The 21,869-nt window shown below is 37.2% G+C and overlaps 1 pseudogene; it reads left to right on the forward strand.

Moving 5' to 3' along the window:
• The first annotated feature begins 419 nt into the window (after positions 1-419).
• Positions 420-538, forward strand: LOC136172682 (5S ribosomal RNA; annotated as a pseudogene).
• The last annotated feature ends 21,331 nt before the right edge of the window (positions 539-21,869 follow it).

Consider the following 21,869-nt stretch of genomic DNA (forward strand, 5'->3'; position numbering starts at 1 on the left):
GTGCTGCAGTATATGCTGTCTCAGAGTCTAACATGACAGTGACGGAACAACAAAAGCAGGAAGAGACATTCTGAGGGGTACTGGGATGGATAAGTCAAATACCTTTTAAAATTTGCTCAAATTTGGATAATTAGCCATTTAAGGTATTTTTAAATGTAAACACAGTGAAAGTGGCACTTTTGGAGAGTCTAACTGGATAAAACTGCACAAAATTCACCAAAATATATGAAAATGGAAAATAAGAATTTTAATGAGAGTATCATAATAGTCTACATATGAATTACAGACATGACCTTCATGATGGATGTTAACCAAAAAAATGTATATGAGTGCCACTGTATCCAAATCTATGATATTGAATGAATTCCTTCTAGATATTGCCTGATACCTGAGCTTATCACAAATATTCCTCCTTTATTGTCTACGGCCATACCACCCTGAACGCACCGGATCTCGTCTGATCTCTGAAGCTAAGCAGGGTCGGGCCTGGTTAGTACTTGGATGGGAGCCTGCCCTGGAATACCGGATCCTGTAGGTTTTTTTTTTTTTTTTTTTTTTTTTTCTTTTATTCTAGGCTTCTCTGGTGACTCAGAGGTTAAAGCGTCTGCCCGCAGTGCGGGAGACCCGAGTTTGATTCCGGGGTCGGGAAGATCCCCTGGAGAAGGAAACGGCAACCCACTCCAGTATTCTTGCCTGGAGAATTCCCCATGGATGGAGGAGCCTGGTGGGCTACAGTCCACGTGGTCACAAGAGCCTGGTAGGCTACAGTCTAGTGGTCACAAAGAGTCGGACAGGACTGAGCGACTTCACTTTCACTTATTTTCACTTTGTATATATCAACATGAATTGTGTAATTTTTTATTTGTTGAAAGTTTAAATGATATATATAGTGCATGAAATTATTAATATCATATTTAGTCATAATATGCCTTACATTATAGAAAACAAAAAATCATTCTTAATTTTTTTCTGAATAAAATATTAGCTTTTTTAATTGATAAAAAGACAAGCACACTAACTGAGATATATGCTGCCTAATTAGTTAACTCATGCCTTCATCATGGAAGAGGCTGAGCTTGCCTTGCCCTTGTCATGCTGTGGTGACTACATTTTCCCATTTGAGTTATTACACTTGTGGAAGCATCAAAAAGATTCCCAGTGAATTCTTGAAGTTTCAAACATACATTTCTCTGCGTTTACTATGTAGCCACAATCCTATCTCCTCATAATCACAAGAATCCATTACTCCCACCTGTATTATAATTCCTTTCTTGCCAGTTGATCTGAAAGAGTAACTCAAGACTTTCAAAGCCTCAGGTTCAGACTTGTGTTCTCTAATGATAATGTTGCTCTGCTAGCAACCAGGACCCCTAACCAGAAGAGTTCAGTTTGTAGGGTAGCAGACCACAATCTCAAGTGATTCACTAAGAACAATAAAGAAGCCAATCTTAATTATATCCTTTGGATCCCAGCCCTTGCCTTCTATATATAGAGAACATACCACCATGTATTGCCTTAATAAATATGTAACATCCTAGAGGATAGCATCAACAAGGGTGGTCTTCAAGTTAACTCTTATTTGAATGTCAGTCTTTAGCGCAGATATTTCCTAGCACTTTGATATGTGGCAGAAAGAGTGAATCATTTAGACCATATGTCCATCTTTGCATGCACTTTGCTATGAAATGGCTACTTTGGTCTTAGACTGAATGATGTGAAATTCCATTTCAGTGTATTAGTCATACTAAGCCCTTGGATAACAGTGACTGCAGAAATACTTGGAGTAGAGAAGTAAATTCATATTGAGAGTGAGGTGTCAGTTCCAATAGGGAAAATTTCTGCCCTTGCTAGAATGTAAACAACTTTCCCCCAAATGGTCAGTTATTCTCATTCAGGGCTCACTGCTGATGAAATGTTCAATATAGCAGTAGCTAGATCAGCATTGATGAGAGAAAGCACATGCATTTGGCCGCAAGTATAGTCTCCCTCTCTACAAATATGGCCACTTCATTCATGAATCCATTCCACAAACATTCACTGTATTGTCTATTTACCATATTGTTAATGTCCTTCTGCACTGAATCTTTCCTGTTACGTCCATCTACATGCTTCTACTCCAGAATCTCTTTTCTGTGATCTTTTAGATTTGCTTTTCTTGGTCCTGATTGAGCAGACATCTGTACTAGCCAGTAGCCCACCTATATCTTTATATCAGGCATTATCTGTTCTCTATGACTCTTGCCTGAGTTTTTTCGCATGAAAATCATGGGAACTCCATTACCTCTGCTGCAATGGTCCCTCTTAACTGAATTATCCCATAATTTAGCTTATGGAAGAGGGATCATTATGACAGAGGTAATGAAGCTCTGAACCTATTATTCATGTAATTTTGGAGGTCCTCTGTATGTGCTAGGAGGTTATTCTGACAATATTATTTTAATCATACAATGGATTATGGATGCTCATTCCCAAAATGATGACTTGATGAACTTGGTATCTGCCAAAGAAATGGCAGCCCACTCCAGTACTCTTGCCTGGAAAACCCCATGGACGGAAAAGCCTGGTAAGCTACAATCCATGGGGTCGCAAAGAGTCAGACACGACTGAGCAAATTCACTTTCACTTTATTTCATACAGTAGCCTTAGTCATATGGTCACTTGAAGTCTAACAGTCAGGCTTTCAGTCTCACTTAATGCTCAGTAGCATGCCACAGAGTGGTTTTCAAATAGTGAGCAGAAACCAAAATTCCTGGCATATTTCTAGAACTTAGGCCTGTGTTGTGACTATCCATTTGGGTTTTGTTAGAGACCACACGTATATTCCTTATTAACATAATTATTTCTTGTAAGGTTGAATGCAATCTTACACCACAACTTGGACCTAATTGCATGAGCCTTCTTTAATTGGAGTCTCAAAATTGTGAAATTTTGTTATTTTAAAATTTTTCATTGGTGTATAGTTGACTTACAATATTGTATTAGTTTCTCCTGTACAATAAAGTCAGTTATACATATACACATATCCATGCCTTTTAGATTCTTTTCCCATGAAGATCATTACAGAGTGTTGAGTAGAGTTCCCTTTGATATACTGTTTGTTCTTTTTTTTTTTTAATATTATTTTATTAGTTGGAGGCCAATCACTTTACAACATTTCAGTGGGTTTTGTCATACATTGACATGAATCAGCCATATAGTTACATGTATTCCCCATCCCGATCCCCTCTCCCACCTCCCTCCCCACCCGACTCCTCAGGGTCCTCCCAGTGCACCAGGCCCGAGCACCTGACTCATGTATCCCACCTGGGCTGGTGGTCCGTTTCACCATAGATAATATACATGCTGTTCTTTCAAAACATCCCACCCTCACGTTCTCCCCCAGAGTTCAAAAGTCTGTTCTGTATTTCTGTGTCTCTTTTTCTGTTTTGCATATAGGGTTATCGCCACCATTTATCTAAATTCCGTATATATGTGTTAGTATACTGTAATGTTCTTTATCTTTCTGACTTACTTCACTCTGTATAATGGGCTCCAGTTTCATCCATCTCATTAGAACTGATTCAAATGAATTCTTTTTAACGGCTGAGTAATATTCCATGGTGTATATGTACCACAGCTTCCTTATCCATTTGTCTGCTGATGGGCATCTAGGTTGCTTCCATGTCCTGGCTATTATAAACAGTGCTGCGATGAACATTGGGGTGCACGTGTCTCTTTCAGATCTGGAAGTTGTCTGTCTTATATATGGTAGTGTGTGCTAAGTCCTTCCAGTCGTGTCTGACTCCCTGTGAGCCCATGGACTGCAACCCATCAGGCTCCTCTGTCCATGGGGTTCTCCAGACAGGAACACTGGGGTGGGTTTCCATGCCCTCCTCCAGATATATGGTAGTATATATATATCAATCCCAATCTCCCACTTTACCCCTCCTTCCCCTTTCCCCCCAGTAACCATAATTTTGTCTTCTATATCTGTGACTATATTTCTGTCCTGTAAATAAGTTCTTTTGTATCATTTTTTTAGGTTCCCCATATAAGTGGTGTTTGTTTTTGTCTGACTTCACTTGCTATGATAATGTCTAGGTCAATCCATGTTGCTGTGAATGGTATTATTTTATTCTTTTTTATGGCTAATTAGCATTATGTCATCTCATCGTTATCCATTCACTTATCAATGGTCATTTAGGTTGCTTCCATGACTTAGCTATTGCAAATAGCATACTATGAAGGGGTGAATATATCTTTTTGATTTAGAGTTTTCTCTGGATATATGCTAAGGAGTGGGATTTCTGGATTATATGGTATTATAGTTCTATTTTTAGTTAAGGAAGCCCCAAATTATTCTCCATAATGTTTGTACCAATTTATTTTCCCCCCAAAAGTGTAGGAGGGTCCCCTTTTGTCTACACCCTCTCTAACATATATGTTTTGTAGAATTTTTGATGAGGGTCATTCTAAGTAGTGTAAGGTATCTAAATTGTGAAGTTTCCAGTTCACCTGATAAATGAGGGAAACAATATCCCCAGGTACAATATATGCTTTTCAAAATTCATACAGGCTCATATGCTGCTATGTCTTTTAACAGTCAATAGTTCAAGATACAATAATTTGACCTTAACATTAATTGGAATGTTTTTCACAAGAATTTCCTGGACATTTCAAGTAAAAGCCATTATTATAAAAATAATCAAGTGGAAGTCCCTGAAAATGTCCATGTAGCCAAGATATTAAATCAGATGCTAGATAAATATTGCAAAAACTATTTTCTAAGGGGCCATCATTGTCTCTATAGTTTAAGGGATTATAATACAATTATCAGTACCAGGTCCATGTTCCATGCCAGGAGATTATATTCTTAAATCCTAGGTAAATAATCTTATTGATGTTTAATATTAATCATTTTTAGATCTATGGTTTTATATCAGAAAACATACAGCCAATATACAAACAAGAAAAAAGTTGGCAAAAAGAAACATAAACAATTAAATGTATTAAGTAATTCATCACAATATTTTGTATGATATAAAAATATCCAAATTGGGACTAAAGTTAAAGAAAATATACATGTGTTAACATATTTAAAATATTCATCATGTAGAGAAAATTTTAAAAGTAAGACATATAATTACATGCGTGTGTTTTAGTCACTCAGTCGTGTCCAACTCTTTGCAACCCCATGGACTGAGGCGTGCCAGGCTCCTCTGTCCCTGGAATCCTCCAGGCAAGAATACTGGAGTAGGTTGCCATTTCCATCTCCAGGGGATCTTCCCGATCCAGGAATCAAACCGTGTCTCCTTCATTGCAGGCAGATTCTTCACCACTGTGTCATCAGAGAATAGTCCAGTATGAAATTTTAAAGATTCATATATAGAGAATAATATCTCAAAGGACAAGTGTCAAAATATGAACACAGCTATTTTTAGGTATTTCAGATTATATTTTATGTTTACCATTGGTTTTTATCTATTTGTCATAAATATTTCCAGAAAAATTAAGATATATTATTAAGATATAAACTGCAATTTCTTACACAAGTGTAATGCATTAATGCTTTAAAGAGTCAGGCTGAAAATATTTTTGCAAAATATGCCACATGCAAAAATTGTCCAATGTGTGTCTTAAATGAGTTTGTGTTTAATAGGATGTGTTAATACATAATTGAATAGAACAACTATAAAAACATTTTTAAAATACCCAAAAATATTTTTTTGGTATTAAGAATACCAAAAATTTCCTATCCTAATTAAATATTTGCTTATCCTAATTAAAAAATGAATTCAACATTTGGTTTCAGTACAACTTGATATGTGTCCAGTTATCCATTCATTAATTTTCTTTATGCTTACTAATTTCTATATATCTTTGTATATTATTAGATGAGAAATTTTAACTATTATTAGATAACTTCAGATGACTTGCCTTAAGAAATACAACTCCTTCAGAAGAAAGTATAGAAAGTGTTGTACTATTTATTAAAAAAAATAATTTAAGCTTTTAATAAAAATTCAATAGAGCACCAAGTTTATCAGTGATTGAATAAAATGCTCAGAACTTTAAGATAACGTTCTCATTATCTCTAGAAGGGTTTAGCATAGGATATCATTAGATTATCCAATCTGCAAAGAAGACAGTCCAGCTTCCAGCATTCTTCTAGTAATGTAGAGAAGCAATTATTCCCAAGTGCTAATGAGGGTTAGACTTTACTGCTTTCAATATGCTTATAGAAGGAGTTTACTCTCTTGACTATACTCTCAGTTATATTAGGTATGTGACAGTAATTTGAAAAGACAAAGTGAATATCTTATTAAATTTAACATAGTGCTGTAACTGTTAAATTGGTTTTGTAAAGTGGCCAGATGTCAAGCTTTTCTTAAAGTGATAGGCAAGTAACTGAAATTATAATAAAAATGAAAGGAAGAGAAATCATGTGTGATAAGAGGAGTCAGACTGGCTATGAAAATTCAAGGTCATAAGTGCTACTATATGTGAAAGATGCAGACACATTCAATGAAGACCATAGCAAGATAAATAAAAGTTTAGGTACAACAACTTAAAAGAGGCTGGATTCAGCAGGCTTCTATAGGTTCAAGATGTAGCAAAGGTTTCCAGCAATTTTGCTGGATGGTTGAAGGATATTTTCCCAGGTCACACTGAATATTAAAAGGACAATACAAATAATAAGGAGGTGGTAGAATCCTGAGGTAAAGGAAATTGTTTCCATTGACCCAGAAAATTTCCCCTTAGAGTTTGGGATTGTTAAAGACTGTTTACTCCTGGAAAAATGATAAAATGTGTTTATTTTAGCATGGGACTCTGAGATGAAACTTTCTCTGAAGGTAGTAGAGAAGACCACGGCCTGGGCAAAACTTGGACCTTAGAATCTCTCGGTGGCTCAGACGGTAAAGCACCCGCCTACAATGCGGGAGACCCGGGTTCAGTCCCTGGGTCGGGAAGAACTCCTGGAGAAGGAAGTGGCAGCCCACTCCAGTACTCTTGCCTGGAAAATCCTATGGACGGAGAAGCCTGGTAGGCTACAGTCCATGGTGTTGCAAAGAGTCGGCCATGACTGAGCGACTTCACTTAGCATTTAACTTAATAGTAAAGAAGCAAGAAAGAGATTACAAATGTTAATTAGCTTAACCAAAGTTATAACTTTATTCCAAGAAGAGTACAGAGCTTTCTCTCTGTCCCGATCTCTCCCTCCATACTTTTCTACCACCTGCTGTGTACTTAGTCACTCAGTTGTGTCCCGCTCTTTGTGACCCTTTGGACTGTAGCCCACCAGCCTCCTCTGCCCATGGGGTTTTTCAGGCAAAAATACTGGAGTGGGTTGCCATTTCCTCCTCCAGGGAATCTTCTGACACAGGGATTGAACCCATGTTTCCTCTGTCTCCTGCATTGCAGGAGGATTCTTTAACCATCAGGTGACATTCTCTATCCATCAGGGAATCCATAAACCCTTTGAAAAGAAGACAGATTGTCATGGCTCAGAGATAGCTATTTTAGCCGTCCCATTCAGGTATGACCTAAATCAAATCCCTTATGACTATACAGTGGAAGTGAGAAATAGATTTAAGGGTCTAGATCTGATAGAGTGTCTGATGAACTTTGGACGGAGGTTCGTGACATTGTACAGGAGACAAGGATCAAGACCATCCCCATGGAAAAGAAATGCAAAAAGGCAAAATGGTTGTCTGAGGAGGCCTTACAGATAGGTGTGAAAAGAAGAGAAGTGAAAAGCAAAGGATAAAAGGAAAGATATTCCCATTTGAATGCAGAGTTACAAAGAATAGCAAGGAGAAATAGTTAAGAAAGGCTTCCTCAGTGATCAGTGCAAAGAAATAGAGGAAAACAACAGAATGGGAAAGACTAGAGATCTCTTCAAGAAAACTAGAGATACCAAGGGAACATTTCATGCAAAGATGGGTTCAATAAAGGACAGAAATGGTATGTACCTAACAGAAGCAGACGATATTAAGAAGAGGTGGCAAGAATACACAGAAGAACTGTACAAAAAAGATCTTCATGACCCAGATAATCACAATGGTGTGATCACTCACCTAGAGCCAGACATCCTGGAATGTGAAGTCAAGTGGGCCTTACAAAGCATCACTACAAACAAAGCTAGTGGAGGTGATGGAATTCCAGTTGAGCTATTTCAAATCCTGAAAGATGATGCTGTGAAAGTGCTACACTCAATATGCCAGCAATTTGGGAAATTCAGCAGTGGCCACAGGACTGGAAAAGGTCAGTTTTCATTCCAGTTCCAATGAAAGGCAATCCCAAAGAATGCTCAAACTATTGTACAATTGCACTCATCTCACACGCTAGTAAAGTAATGCTTAAAATTCTCCAAGTCAGGTTTCAGCAATATATGAACTGTGAACTTCCAGATGTTCAAGCTGGATTTAGAAAAGGCAGAGGAACCAGAGATCAAATTGCCAGCATCCACTGGATCATTGAAAAAGCAAGAGAGTTCCAGAAAAACATCTATTTCTGCTTTATTGACTGTGCCAAAACCTTCAACTATGTGGATCACAATAAACTGTGGAAAATTCTGAAAGAGATGGGAATACCAGACCATCTGACCTGCCTCTTGAGAAACGTATATGCAGGTCAGGAAACAACAGTTAGAACTGGAAATGGAAGAATAGACTGTTTCCAAATAGGAAAAGGAGTACGTCAAGGCTGTACATTGTCACCCTGCTTATTTAACTTATATACAAAGTACATCATGAGAAATGCCAGGCTGGAAGAAGCACAGCTGGAATCAAGATTTCTGGGAGAAATATCAATAACCTCAGATATGCAGATGGTACCACCCTTATGGCAGAAAGTGAAGAGGAACTAAACAGCCTCTTGATGAAAGTGAAAGAGGAGAGTGGAAAAGTTGGCTTAAAGCTCAACATTCAGAAAACTAAGATCATGGCATCTGGTCCCATCACTTCATGGGAAATAGATGGGGAAACAGTGGAAACAGTGTCAGACTTTATTTTTGGGGTCTCTAAAATCACTGCAGATGGTGATTGTAGCCATGAAATTAGAAGACGCTTGCTCTTTGGAAGGAACGTTATGACTAAGCTAGATAGCATATTAAAAAGCAGAGACAATACTATGTCGACAAATGTCTGTCTAGTCAAGGCTATGGTTTTTCCAGTGGTCATGTATGGATGTGAGAGTTGGACTGTGAAGAAAGCTGAGCACCAAAAAATTGATGCTTTTGAACTGTGGTGTTGCAGAAGACTCTTGAGGGTCCCTTGGACTGCAAGGTCATCCAACCAGTCCATCCTAAAGGAGATCAGTCCTGGGTATTCATTGGAAGGACTGATGCTGAAGCTGAAGCTCCAGTACTTTGGCCACCTCATGCAAAGAGTTGACTCATTGGAAAAGACCCTGTTACTGGGAGGGATTGGGGGCAGGAGGAGAAGGGGACGACAGAGGATGTGATGGCTGGGTGGCATCACTGACTTGATGGATATGAATTGAGTAAACTCCGGGAGTTGGTGATGGACAGGGAGACCTGGCGTGCTGTGATTCATGGGGTTGGAGAGTCGGACACGACTGAGCCACTGAACTGAACTGAAGCCGTCTTACTTGTATTCTTTTCCCCATCAATTTACATTGTTTAGAGTTTTAGATCATAGGTTGGCAAACTTTTTCTATAAAGCATTAGAGGGTAAATAACTTAGATTTAACAGGCCAATAGTGTTAAAATGATATAACTCTTTTATGTGACATAAAAGCAGCCATAACAGTACATAAATGAGTTGGCATGACTGTCTTCTAATAAAATATTCTTTACAGAAAGAGGTTACAAGATATAGCACAGGAATCATAGTTTGAAGTCTTTCAATTTAGAACATAGAGGTTGTATCATTACTTATGGATTAAGCTGTCATAATAAAAAGATCCCCAACTATAGTAACTTATGTAGCATATTCATCTAGTTATCTTCAATATAAATTTTCAGTTAAGCAGTTTGGGGCTAGTCAAGAGCCCATACAACCCTAAAATCTGAGTCAATCACAGCCTTCTTTCCCCTTAGATCTGGATTTGGCTGTTTCTGGCCCAGTGATTTATAAGTTAATTACTTTGGTGCCTTTTACCTGATATATGATGATAGAAAAGAAACAAGATATCTACCAAAACAAACAGAGAAGTAAAGCATAAGTAAAAACAAGCAAAATCCAAATAAAACAGAACAAAAATCTCCCTATTTAAAAAAGAGAAGGTCTTAAAATAGTTGCCTTCGACTGGTACATACACAGAACACACGTGTTCTGCTCAATGTGAGGAAGTTTTTATTCATTGTCCTTTGTAATCCTAGACTTTCCATCTGGATAAATCTTCATTTTCTTTATTTCATGTATCACATGTGAATTGGACATTATACTCTATGACCTCCTTTGCCATATTGTATGTCTCACACTTCTGTGGATTTGGGGCCTAAGGTTATTTTAGAAATGGAATCATTGGGTTTTACATGCTAAATTTCTGGTATGATGGGCAGTGTAATTCTTTTGAAAATTCAGAAATGTTCCAGTCTATTTGTTTTCAATTTTTTCTTTGTGAATGTAAACAGCATAGCTCAAGATTTATTTCAACATAGGTTTCAAGCCAACATTTCCACCATCTCTGTCTTCAGTGTCAGCACTATTAAGCCCCCAGTTAAAGACAATGTTGTGTGGCTACATAAGTCTGAGTAAGTTCAGTGTTCAGTATCTGTGAACTTATATGTGCAAAATGGGAAAATTGCCCTCAGAAAAACCGAATGTGTTCTGCTCTGGTTCTTTCCTCATTTTAGGGGTAGGAGATCAGAATTGGACCTGCCGTCTGGGTTCAGATACAAAAGCTTTGCTTAGAGAAAGAGCAAGTCACCTAGCTTTAGGCTGGCATGCTTACTTCCTAACATTTACATGGAGAGAGAAATAAGTGGCTCTTTTGTTTAAACCACTTAAATTTTTGGTTTATTTATTTTTACAGCCACCTAGCCTCTGCCTTCACAACAAAGACCTAGTACCTTTAGAGGTTGCAATTGCTGTTTCATAATTTCTCAACCAACTAGCTAGTTAATAATCTGATCACTTTATATAAATAGAAGTTAAAACTATGCTAGTAATAATCCAGAGCTAGAAATGCCAAGAGTATAACATTAGAAATACAGTCAAAAAGCAAGTTTGTTATATTTGCTTATAATGTTTATAGCACCAACAATAATCTATTTCTTTTCCAAGTGGGCTTTTTATATGTAAGACTCAGAATTTTCAACAAGTCTTCTGAAAACACTGTATGAGCTAGGAATTTGTGCAAAATGTAAGTAATTCAATCCTTTGCTTTAAAATGATAGTAGGACTTGTATCTACCTATCTCTAATAGTCTCTAAAAATTTATTGAAGCCACAAACTATATAGACAAACACAACATGAAGGAAAACTATACTCAAGTTGTGTTCATATAAATATTGATATCTATCAAACTCACATCTTCCTGATCATACTAGTATTTACAACTAATTCTGTTGAACATTTTCTACATGTTGTTTTCTGTAGTAAATAGAAGAAAATTTAGACAGGAAAGAGACTAACTTCAAGCTCATATAGCTAGAAATGGGCAGAGCTGAGATTTAAATTTTTAACATTTGAGATATGAAAATTTCCAGTTGATTCCATCAGGGTAGTGACAATTAGAAAGCATGAGAGTTCTCATCTTAAAAGAAATTATAAAGATTAGTTATTTTTTCATTCAGATTTGATGATTACAAGTTTATTAGTATAGCTGATCCAGGTTGCAAAAATTTTTTTCACCAAACTCAGTTTTGAAGTTTCTCTGGGTATCTCCAATTCTAGTTAATAATAAAAAGCTCCTACTAAGCATTTTCCTGCTTTCCTTCTCATGATCTTTACATTTAAATGGTGTATATGAGATCCTGTCTTGATTAAAAAGGTAGTCAATAGTGTCACTTCTCTATATCCTGATTTCTATTTCCCCATCCCCATCAAAGACCAGTGATTTGCATTATATTTAGCCAAAGAATGTGCTTTAAAAACATCAAGCAATGAGAGTGGTGGTGAGCATGACCTGTAAGTACGCAGAGGTCAGACTGTGTGACATTAACATGAGAATGAAGCCAAGTCCTCTTCTGAGATTTATCAAGTTTATTCAAGTCAATAGGTGAGCTCTCCGACAGGCAGGACTAATATTCCAAGATAGGTCACAGACCACTTGCCAGGAAAATTGGAGATGAATGTAGGTACCTAGAAAACTAAAAGAAGTTATTTATCTCGGGTTTTAAGATTTTTGTAAAAAATGATTTTTTACAATGCACCAGTAAATGATCTCTATCTCATTCATATTATCCCTTTTCTCTGGATTTTTCAACTTAGAGGAAGAATTTTGGAACAGCTGTGAGAAATTGGGAAATTGAAGGTATATTCTGTATCTTAAGGCTGGGTCCTGGTAGCTCAGATGGTAAAGAATCTGCCCACAATGCAGGAGACCTGGGTTTGATCCCTAGGTCAGGAATGGCTACCTACTCCAGTATTCTTACCTGCAAAATTCCATGGACAGAGGAGCCTGGTAGGCTATAGTCCATGCAGTCACCAAGAGTTGGACATGACTGAGTGACTAACAGAGAGTGAGAGAGAGAGTGAGTAAATTCCATTCAAAATGCACCTCCAGCTGAGTGAAGGGAAAGACTGACTCTTTTCTTGAATTTTGGAGGAGTCTTATCTCTTGAGGGTATATATTTACTTTATTTTTCAAATAACTCTCTCCAATTATATTTTGATGATTTTTCCTTTCTTACTGGGAAGGGATCAAGATATTTTGGTTCCATTTCAGAATTTCTGTCACCTGATGGTAAGAAAACAGCTTCATTTTGGTAGTTAGTTGGTTATTTTCATGTAAAGATTTTCATATAAATATTCAGTTGTTTTCATTTTTAAGAATTTATTCTGAACTCAATTCAAAGTCTTTTCTTTCCCTCTGCCCAAGGGCAGGTTGTTTCTCTGCTTGTGGCTTTCTGAGTTGAGTTCTGCTCTGGCTTTCAGACACTTTCTCCCTCTCTCTTTTCTATGCAGGGGCCCCAGTGGAGGGCTCAAGGATCAGGGAGAGGGGTTAGACCAAAACCAAGGCCTACTGTCCTGCCGGTAAGGGGCTCGCTCTGATTCAGTCTGTCTGTTCTTATTGATCTTTAGCCATCTGCTTGTGTGGTGGTCTTCACATGGTTATGTCTTTGGAGCATGTCACCTAGTTGGGCATGCCTTTACTTAACTCAGTAGCTGCCTAGCGGCCCACAGCTCCTTCTCCTCTGCTTAGCCCACTACTCTTAGCGTGAAGTTATGGGTGCAACTGCAGATTTTGTTCACTCAACCTTGAGCCTCAGATACAAGGTGACTAACCCACCATTTTCTCCCCAGGCACACAAAAACCACTTCCCCTTCTAACACTATGGCACAGACTGCTTCAGAATTTTCTACACCAAGGTGGACACTACTCTTTCATTCAAATATATACTCTGATTTTCCCCACAGTAGAGAAGAATTAATAAGTATCAAAGCCATAATGCTACCTCTCAGAAAATTCCTAGAAACAATTGCTACCCCCTCTGCTCTTATTTGGATGCCAGAGGGGTCTGAGTAAGCATCAAGCTGGAGAATAAGATGCCGACATCACTTTTTGCAAGTACCCTTAGTCTTTGCAACTGATTTTGGGAGTCACTTGCCTTTAAGCCTTTCAAATATGAACCTTGCACTCCCTAAGAGGCTGAAAACTTTCTCAGCTATCTACTTGTACTAACTGGAGGGCAGAGGCAGAAGCAAGGAGCTGAGTTATTAATGCTCTCAATTAACTTTGAGGAAAATTTACTGATCTCGCCTATTTCCTGGTGTTTTCACCTTAGACTATTGGGTACTTAGCAATTTTGTTCTCAGCTTTGGTCTATGGCATTAATTCAAGAACAACAGGAAAAATTCCATTTGATATTCTTGAAGATCTTATTATCTAATTTGAGATAGAATCTTCATATGATTCACTCATTCTACTAGTTATTCTAGATGGTCAGAAGAAATAGTTTATTTGCTCCTTCTAATACCACAAAAGGAAAATCCTTTTGTTCTATAGAGCATGTAGAGCTCATTTTGATTAGGAGGGAGTACAGACCTCTGCTCTTCAAATGTAACTAAAGGAAGAGGAGGAGAGCAGTACAAATCACTTTAATGAGCACAAAAGGAAAGTGCCATTCTGTTGATAGCTGAGAGAGATTGAATTTTTAAAACCAAGTCATCAAATGTCAGCCCTGGAAAGGATTTTAGAGGTCACATAGGTCAAGTCTGATTTTTTACTGAAAAAAAAAAGGAAGGTCCAGAGTGAAGGGAGGATGTGCTGAAGCTTCCTCAGCTATTTTGAAAAAATAAAGATAAGTCAGATTGTCTGACAACAAATGACTTACACAGAATTTATTTAGCTGTTTTGTCAAATAGTTGGGACACAGAGAGATAAGTCCATGCACATTTTACTGGAATAACACACTCATAGTTAGGATAAGAAAAATATCACACATTTGTTGACATCACATTGAATGCCATTCAGTTAGAAGAGTTCCTTTTAGTGCAACTGCCAGTCTGTTTGGAGAAGGAAATGGCAACCCACTCCAGTGTTCTTGCCTAGAGAATCCCGTGGACAGAGGAGCCTGGTGGGCTACAGTTCATGGGTCGCACAGAGTCAGACATGACTGAAGCGACTTGGCATGCTTGCATACTTTAGAGAGAAGGAAATGGCAACCCACTCCAGGGTTCTTGCCTGGAGAATCCCAGGGATGGAGGAGCCTGGTAGCCTGCAGTCCATGGGGCCTCGAAGAGTCGGACACGACTGAAGCAATTTAGCAGCAGCAGCAGCAGCAGCAGCAGCCAGTCTGTTACGTACCTGGCCTTTCAGGTTTACTGATGGAGCCTCATTGAATCATTTGAAAGTATGTATTTGAAAGTGTGTTTCAGATGTAAAATATTATGAGATCTTCATTTACTGAGTATGCATGCCCAATGGGACTCATCCTCACTAAGTCACAATAGTCAAAGATATCAAAAGACTGGCAGTGAGAGAAAATATTTGCCTAACTGGAAGTACTACCCAACACCAGAAAAGTTTCAAATGACATAGATCAGGGGAAAAGAGAATATAAGGTCTTCGTAAAACAAAGGCATATGCTAATTTTTCTTAAAGTATGAATTTGAAATCATCCTTTTAAACACTTTGGCATAACTTAGATTTAGTTTCTTTTCTTATCCGTCTCATTTTTCCCATAAGAAATAAACCTCACCCTGAATTAGTATCAGTGTATATATAAGCTCTTGGAAATAATAATTTAGTTATATGCCATGTCAGGAAAAATGGCTGACTTTAAGATGGAATCTTTTATATTGGTTGGAGTCTGCTTCAAATAATAAAAACTGTGTTAATGAGCTGACATTTCCATCACCCTGAAGAGATTCTGTAATTAGCTATCTAAAAACAGTGGTGCAGTTATGCAATTGTAGTTATTTTTAATTGCTTTATTCCTAATGAGGAAGCTTTTTGGATTAACTTGCTACATTTGTAGTGGGTGAAGAAAACATCTTGATAAAAATAGTACTCTCAAATATTTATCTCTATCCCCAAATAAGTAAAAAAACATTTTTTCTTTCTTTTTATCTTATGAACCAAAGGTAGTCTGCAATCTTCACTTGGCTATTTATTAAAACACTCTGAAAATAAAAACTGTTCAATCTTTTTCAAAACAAAGGTAATATCACTGGGAACTTGTATGACTGAATCACTGGCAGAGAAAGGGCAAGAAGCCACGTATATGTTGGGTGAAATAAAATAGACAGTCCAATTCAATAATATTCTGTATATAAAAATAGGTATAGTCAACTCCAATTTATATATAGGAAAAAACTATCAAAACTGCATATAGATTCATATAGATTCTAAATGATTTCTGGTTATTACAAAGAGTCTCTAGTAACAAATCCACTTAAATCCTTCTGACCAGCCCTCCTCTTCAAGCTATCATTTCTGATGCTCCTTCCACTGTGAGAATGCCTACTACAGTGCCAGAGGGGAAGTTTCCCAGTTACCCTAAGACCACCGCTACCAAGAATGCCAACAGGAGGTCACCTACTATAATTCACTTCACTTTTGTCACATTTATTTTAGATTCTTTGTAAATTAGGTCTAAAAGTATCACTACTGTGCAAGGGATTCTATATTAAGATTCTTCAGAGAAACAGAACCAATAGATTTCTATATCTCTATACATATAAATGTATAATATATGTGGGCTTCCCTGATAGCTCAGTTGGTAAAGAATCCTCCTGCAATGCAGGAGACCCCAGTTCAATTCCTGGGTCGGGAAGATCCACTGGAGAAGGGATAGACTACCCACTCCAGTATTCTTGGGCTTCCCTTGTGGCTCAGCTGGTGAAGAATCTGCCTGCAATGCAGGAGACCTGGGTTCCATCCCTGGATTGGGAAGATCCCCTAGAGAAGGGAAAGGCTACCCTATCCAGTATTCTGGCCTGGAGAATTCCATATAAATAAATATAAATGTGTAATATATACATGTTTATTATAAGGAATTAGCTCAAACAGTTATGGAAGCTGAGAAGTTCCAAGATCTGCAGTTCAAAGCCTGAGAACAAGGAGAGAGGATGGTGTCAGTTCCAGTCTGAGTCTAAAGGCAAAAGAGGACTGATGTCCCTGCTTTAAGATCTTCAGGCAAAGAGAATTAATTCTCTCTTGCTCAGTCTTTTCTCTATTCAGGCCTTCTACATTTTGGATGAGGTCCACCCTCATTGGGGAGGGCAGTTCATTTTTACTCAGTTTATAGATTTAGATGCTAATATCACCCAGAAAAATTGTCACAGGCCCATCCAGAAAAATGCTTAGCCAAACGTGTGGGTATCATGTGGCACAGTCAAGTTGACACATAAAATTAACTAACATTCTTTCCTTGAGTTTCTGTCCTGCTTCTCACATCATGCTAGCAAGTCTTGAATCTTAACCTCTCACAGCTCTGTAAAAATAAGAAGCTTCTTTCTTATTTCTAGGTCCAAAGGCATCTTCATACTTTTATTAGGTGGATAATTATTTTTCTTTCCTAAAGAAACTCTTACTAAAAGGACATAATGCTGCTTATAACTTCTATGTGACCACCTCTTATGGAGGCACTTCAGTTCTAGAAGACTTCCCAAACTTAAATCTTTAATCTCTAAAATACCCAAAGTTGATTTTCCCAGAATAGAAAGAACTGTACCTAAAGGTGTAATGATGTCTTATCTTTTTGGAGTAAGTTTGAAACAGCAGTCTTTACCTCTTAGTGACTACATATTCTTGGACCCGGAATTTGGATATTAAAACTCAAGAGCTACACTTAAATACAATTTCTTGAAGAATAAAGCTCCCCCCATTGTCCCCCACCCCCTGAAAAAAACTCAACCCTGACACAGTTGATTGTAGGGGAAAATTTATTTCCCTTCTAAAATACTGATGCTGAGGTTCATGATATTATCCTCCTAAAATACCCCATATTATGACTTCCATGTATGTAACATTTTAGTTTTCAGTATCATGGTGTCCTAAGATACGTACATAAATGTTTAAAAATAGCAGGAAGTAAGAACATGAAACATAATAGGATTGGCTTTCCCCTGGTAATATCTCCTGTCTTTGCTAACCAAGTCCATATGCAAAGCTAGAATTCAGTCTTCATTTCCAGATAGTTTATTTCTTAGATTATTTTCCAATAGCTTGTTATCTCCTCCCTATGTTTCAGTTTTGAATTGAGGTATGCACTCTTTCTGCCCCCTTCTGATGTCTGTGTCAGAAGCTTTCTCTATCCCTTTTATACTTTATAAAAACTTTATTACACAAAAGCTCTGAACAATCAAGCCTCGTCTCTGGCCCCAGATTGAATTCTTCTCCTCCAGAGGGCAAGAATCCCAGCATCTTTTGTGGTCCAGCAACAACCTTTCATCTTGGGGGCTTGTCTGGGATTCTTCGGGACAGGTAAGGATGCTTGGAGCTCTAGTTCTTTGTTCTAGAAAACATGTTTTCTGCTATACTTTACTAATAACTCTATGGTGTGCTTGTGTGAAAGAATGACATGCCCTGCACTAAGCAAGTGAGGAGCCCTGCTCAGCGGTTTGGTGGTGACCTCATATGGCTTATAGGACTTCCCTGGTGGCTCAGAAGGTAAAGTGTCTGTCTGCAATGAGGGAGACTTGGGTTCGATCCCTGGTTTGGAAAGATCCCCTGGAGAAGGAAATGGCAACCCACTCCAGTACTCTTGCCTGGGAAATCCCATAGACAGAGGAGACTAGAGGACTATAGTCCATGGGATAGCAAAAGAGTCAGATATGATTTAGTGACTTGTTCGTTGTTGTTGTCTAGTTGCCAAGTCATGTGGGCGACTCTATGAACTGCAAAATGCCAGCCTCTCTGTCCCTCACCGTCTCGTGTAGTTTGCCCAAGTTCATGTTCATTGCATTGGTGATGCCATCGAGCCACCTTATCCTCTGATGCCCTCTTCTCCTTCTGCCCTCAATTTTTCCCAGCATCAGAGACTTTTCTAGTGAGCTGTCTGAGGCAAGAATAGAGTAGATTGACTTTCCCTGGAGTAGATTGATATTTCCTACTCCAGGGAATCTTCCTGGCCCACAAATTGAACCCACATCTCTTGTATATTCTACACCGGCAGGCATATTCTTTACTTCTGTGCAGCATGGGGAGCCATGACCATGGGTAGAAGACAAAAACTCTCAGGGCTGAGTGGTAGCATCACAAAGAGCAACGTAATTTGCCAGATGCACTCTTGTGGTAGAAAAAATGTTTTGTTGTCCTTCCCAATTTCTGAGGATTTGCTGCCCAAGGTGTGACTGCCCTGGTGTTATTATATGTATCAAGTTTAAAACTGCAAGTGAAGGAGGATTTAGTGAGTAAACAACAACATTCCTTCCCATGATGACTGTTCTTATAGAATTTTCTCTACACAATCACAGATACTGACAGAATCAATCCAATACTGACTAAGCCATAGTAAATTTGTTCAGGATCCTATTAAAAATGATTTTCATTTGCCAAACTACTTTCTTAAACTTTGGAAAAATTTATACAAGAAAACAACCTAACACATCATTTACTTTAGGTTCTTTATTTTATAAATTGGGAAACTGTAGCAAAGGAAGACTTAAAGACATGCCCAAGCAACCCAGAAATTGGAGAACTGCGAATAAACCCCAGGAGTTCCATTTCCCAGTGCCATAGTTTTTCCCATGACATATCAAATTTGAGTGTCCAGATATGAAACATGGTAAGGTGAAGGTGTTAGAGTTAAATAAATGTGATATAGGTAGGATCGCAAGAGGTGAAGCCACCTCTTTCACTAATTTTTAAAAACATATGGGGAATTTTCTAGTGCTCCACTGGTTAGGACTCTGAACTTTTACCATCAAGGGCCCAGGTTCAATCCTTGGTGGGAGAACTAAGATCCTACAATCTGTGTGGCATGGTAAAAAAAAAAAAAAAAAAAATTAAAAGTTAAAAATATATAAAGATAAAAAGACTAAGCCCTTTCTCATTTTAAATACAGAAACACTTTAATTTCAATTGTTTCTTAAGCAAACTAAAATATTTTTGAAACATGATTTTCATCATTGTGACGTGCATAACTAGAAAGTAAACTCTAACAGTTACTGTAAACATGTTAATATGAATTCCTTCTTATAGGACAACTGATAAACTGTAAAAGCAAAAAGAAAAGAGATTATTCAATGATAAGTGCTTATATTTCTATCAAAAACTTCAATCCCTCACGTATCAGTCTCACATACTGAAATTAACTACAAATTCATATATATTAAGAAAGGGATGTGCTCTATGAAATCAGAAATAGGAACCTTGTTTATTTTTAATAGCTATCAAATTGACAAATGGAATTACTTTTCATTCATAGGATCACTCTGGAATAAAAGTGAATAAACCAAGCACAAAATTAATCTGCTGCATTAATGAACTAAAATTTCCAACAAATCTGTGGAATACACCATGTTAATGGGAGCTAGGTAGCAGACAAAATGAAAGAGAAATGACTTTAGGCTAGATTGTGGTAGAAAAAGACTACAGAGGCAACGGGAACGAGTTTGCCAGACAGAAGGATTTAGCATACGTATATGCACACACAAATAATCACATATACACACACACATTTTAAAAAATAGCATTCATCTAAGCTTGTAACCCAGTTCATTATTTCTGTGTTTTATGTTTTTATTCTTTGTGCCTGGTCTCTTTTAGTTATTACTTCCTATTGAATATTGAGCTTCCTATTTTGATGCATCTACCTAGAATCTATGTAAATCCATGGCTGATTCATGTCAATGTATGACAAAAACCACTACAATATAAAAAAAATAAAAACAACAAAAAATAGAATCTAAAAATTTAGAAGGAAGCAAATATTTTATTCAGAAAAAAATCATTCATTTTCTAAATACTTGCATATCTATAAATACTTTTTTGTTTGTTCACACATGATCTACACTGAGGCTTCCTTACCAGCCCAGACTTTCTAAATACTAGAGGTTCCAGTGTTTGAATGATATACATCAGTCTTCAATCAACTTGTTTTCTGGGTAAGATATTTTGTTGGTACCTCTGAATGTTAATTTTTCTTTTTATTATTGAAGAATTATTAGATTATTCTTAATTATCCTTTGTTTTTGAAAGTTAAGTATGTGTATAAGCATAGATCTCTTTTGATAAAATTTACTTGTAACATTATGTGCCAGTTTCAGACATAATTTTTTTATGTAGAAGGAAATTTTTGTCCTATTGTCTATTGAATTGTTTTATTTGTCTGATTCTCTCTTCCTGAGACATCATATATTCTAGGTTTTAAAATATACTATTTGTCCTCATATAGTACCTCTTTTCCTATAAATTCTACTTTTTTAGATTTTTCTCTCTTTTCTGGAAGTATTTATGAAGTTTGTTCTCTGCTTACATGTTTTATTTTTTGCTCTATCAAGGAGTTTACTTTTTCATAAGGTAGAGTATATTCATCTTGACATCTTACACTCATAATATTTTCCATTATTTGATAAAAAATACTGCTTTTTGTATCTTATTCAGAACAGAGGTTATGGTTTTTCACTATTATTCTTCCTTAGACCGCCTGGTATCAGTACAAAAGAGAGGCCAAGGAAAGCTTGTTCTTCAAAAAGTCGTTGAAAATTATCTGATAAAAAATAAGATACATTCTTATAAATAGACCTACCATTTAACATCCCTCATAAAGAGGTAAGAAGTTGAGTATAAGGGGACATAGCAAGAGATGAAAAAGTGGTAGATATAAAGTTCTAGCTCTGTTTGGTGTAGCAACCCCCATGATAGTCATGCTCCATATACAGAAGTAAACATTAAGTCACCTTCCTTCATTCCTTCCCACCACACACTTCCTTTCTATATCAAATAAATTTATCATCTTCAATTTGAAGGACTTAGTTGTAGTTTAGGGTTTCTTCTAATTCTTTCCTTAATCTTGCAGTTTTCTTTCCCAGTGTAGAGATTTCATATAAATCATGGTAAGAAATTGGGAGATGTTCTATGTACTTATTCTCATGTTATCATCTTATCTAAAATTTGCTTATTTTAAGAAAAATGAAGGTCTTCCTTGGTGGTCCAGTGGTTAAGAATCCATCTTCCAATTCAGGGGACATGGGTTCCATCCCCAGTCAGGGAACAAAGATCCCACATGCTTTGGAGCAACTAAGACCTGGGGAGGTTAAAAAATAAACACATACCTTAAAAAAAAAAAAAGGAAGAATGATGAACTG

Source organism: Muntiacus reevesi, chromosome 7, assembly GCF_963930625.1.
Source record: "Muntiacus reevesi chromosome 7, mMunRee1.1, whole genome shotgun sequence".
NCBI lineage: Eukaryota > Metazoa > Chordata > Mammalia > Artiodactyla > Cervidae > Muntiacus > Muntiacus reevesi.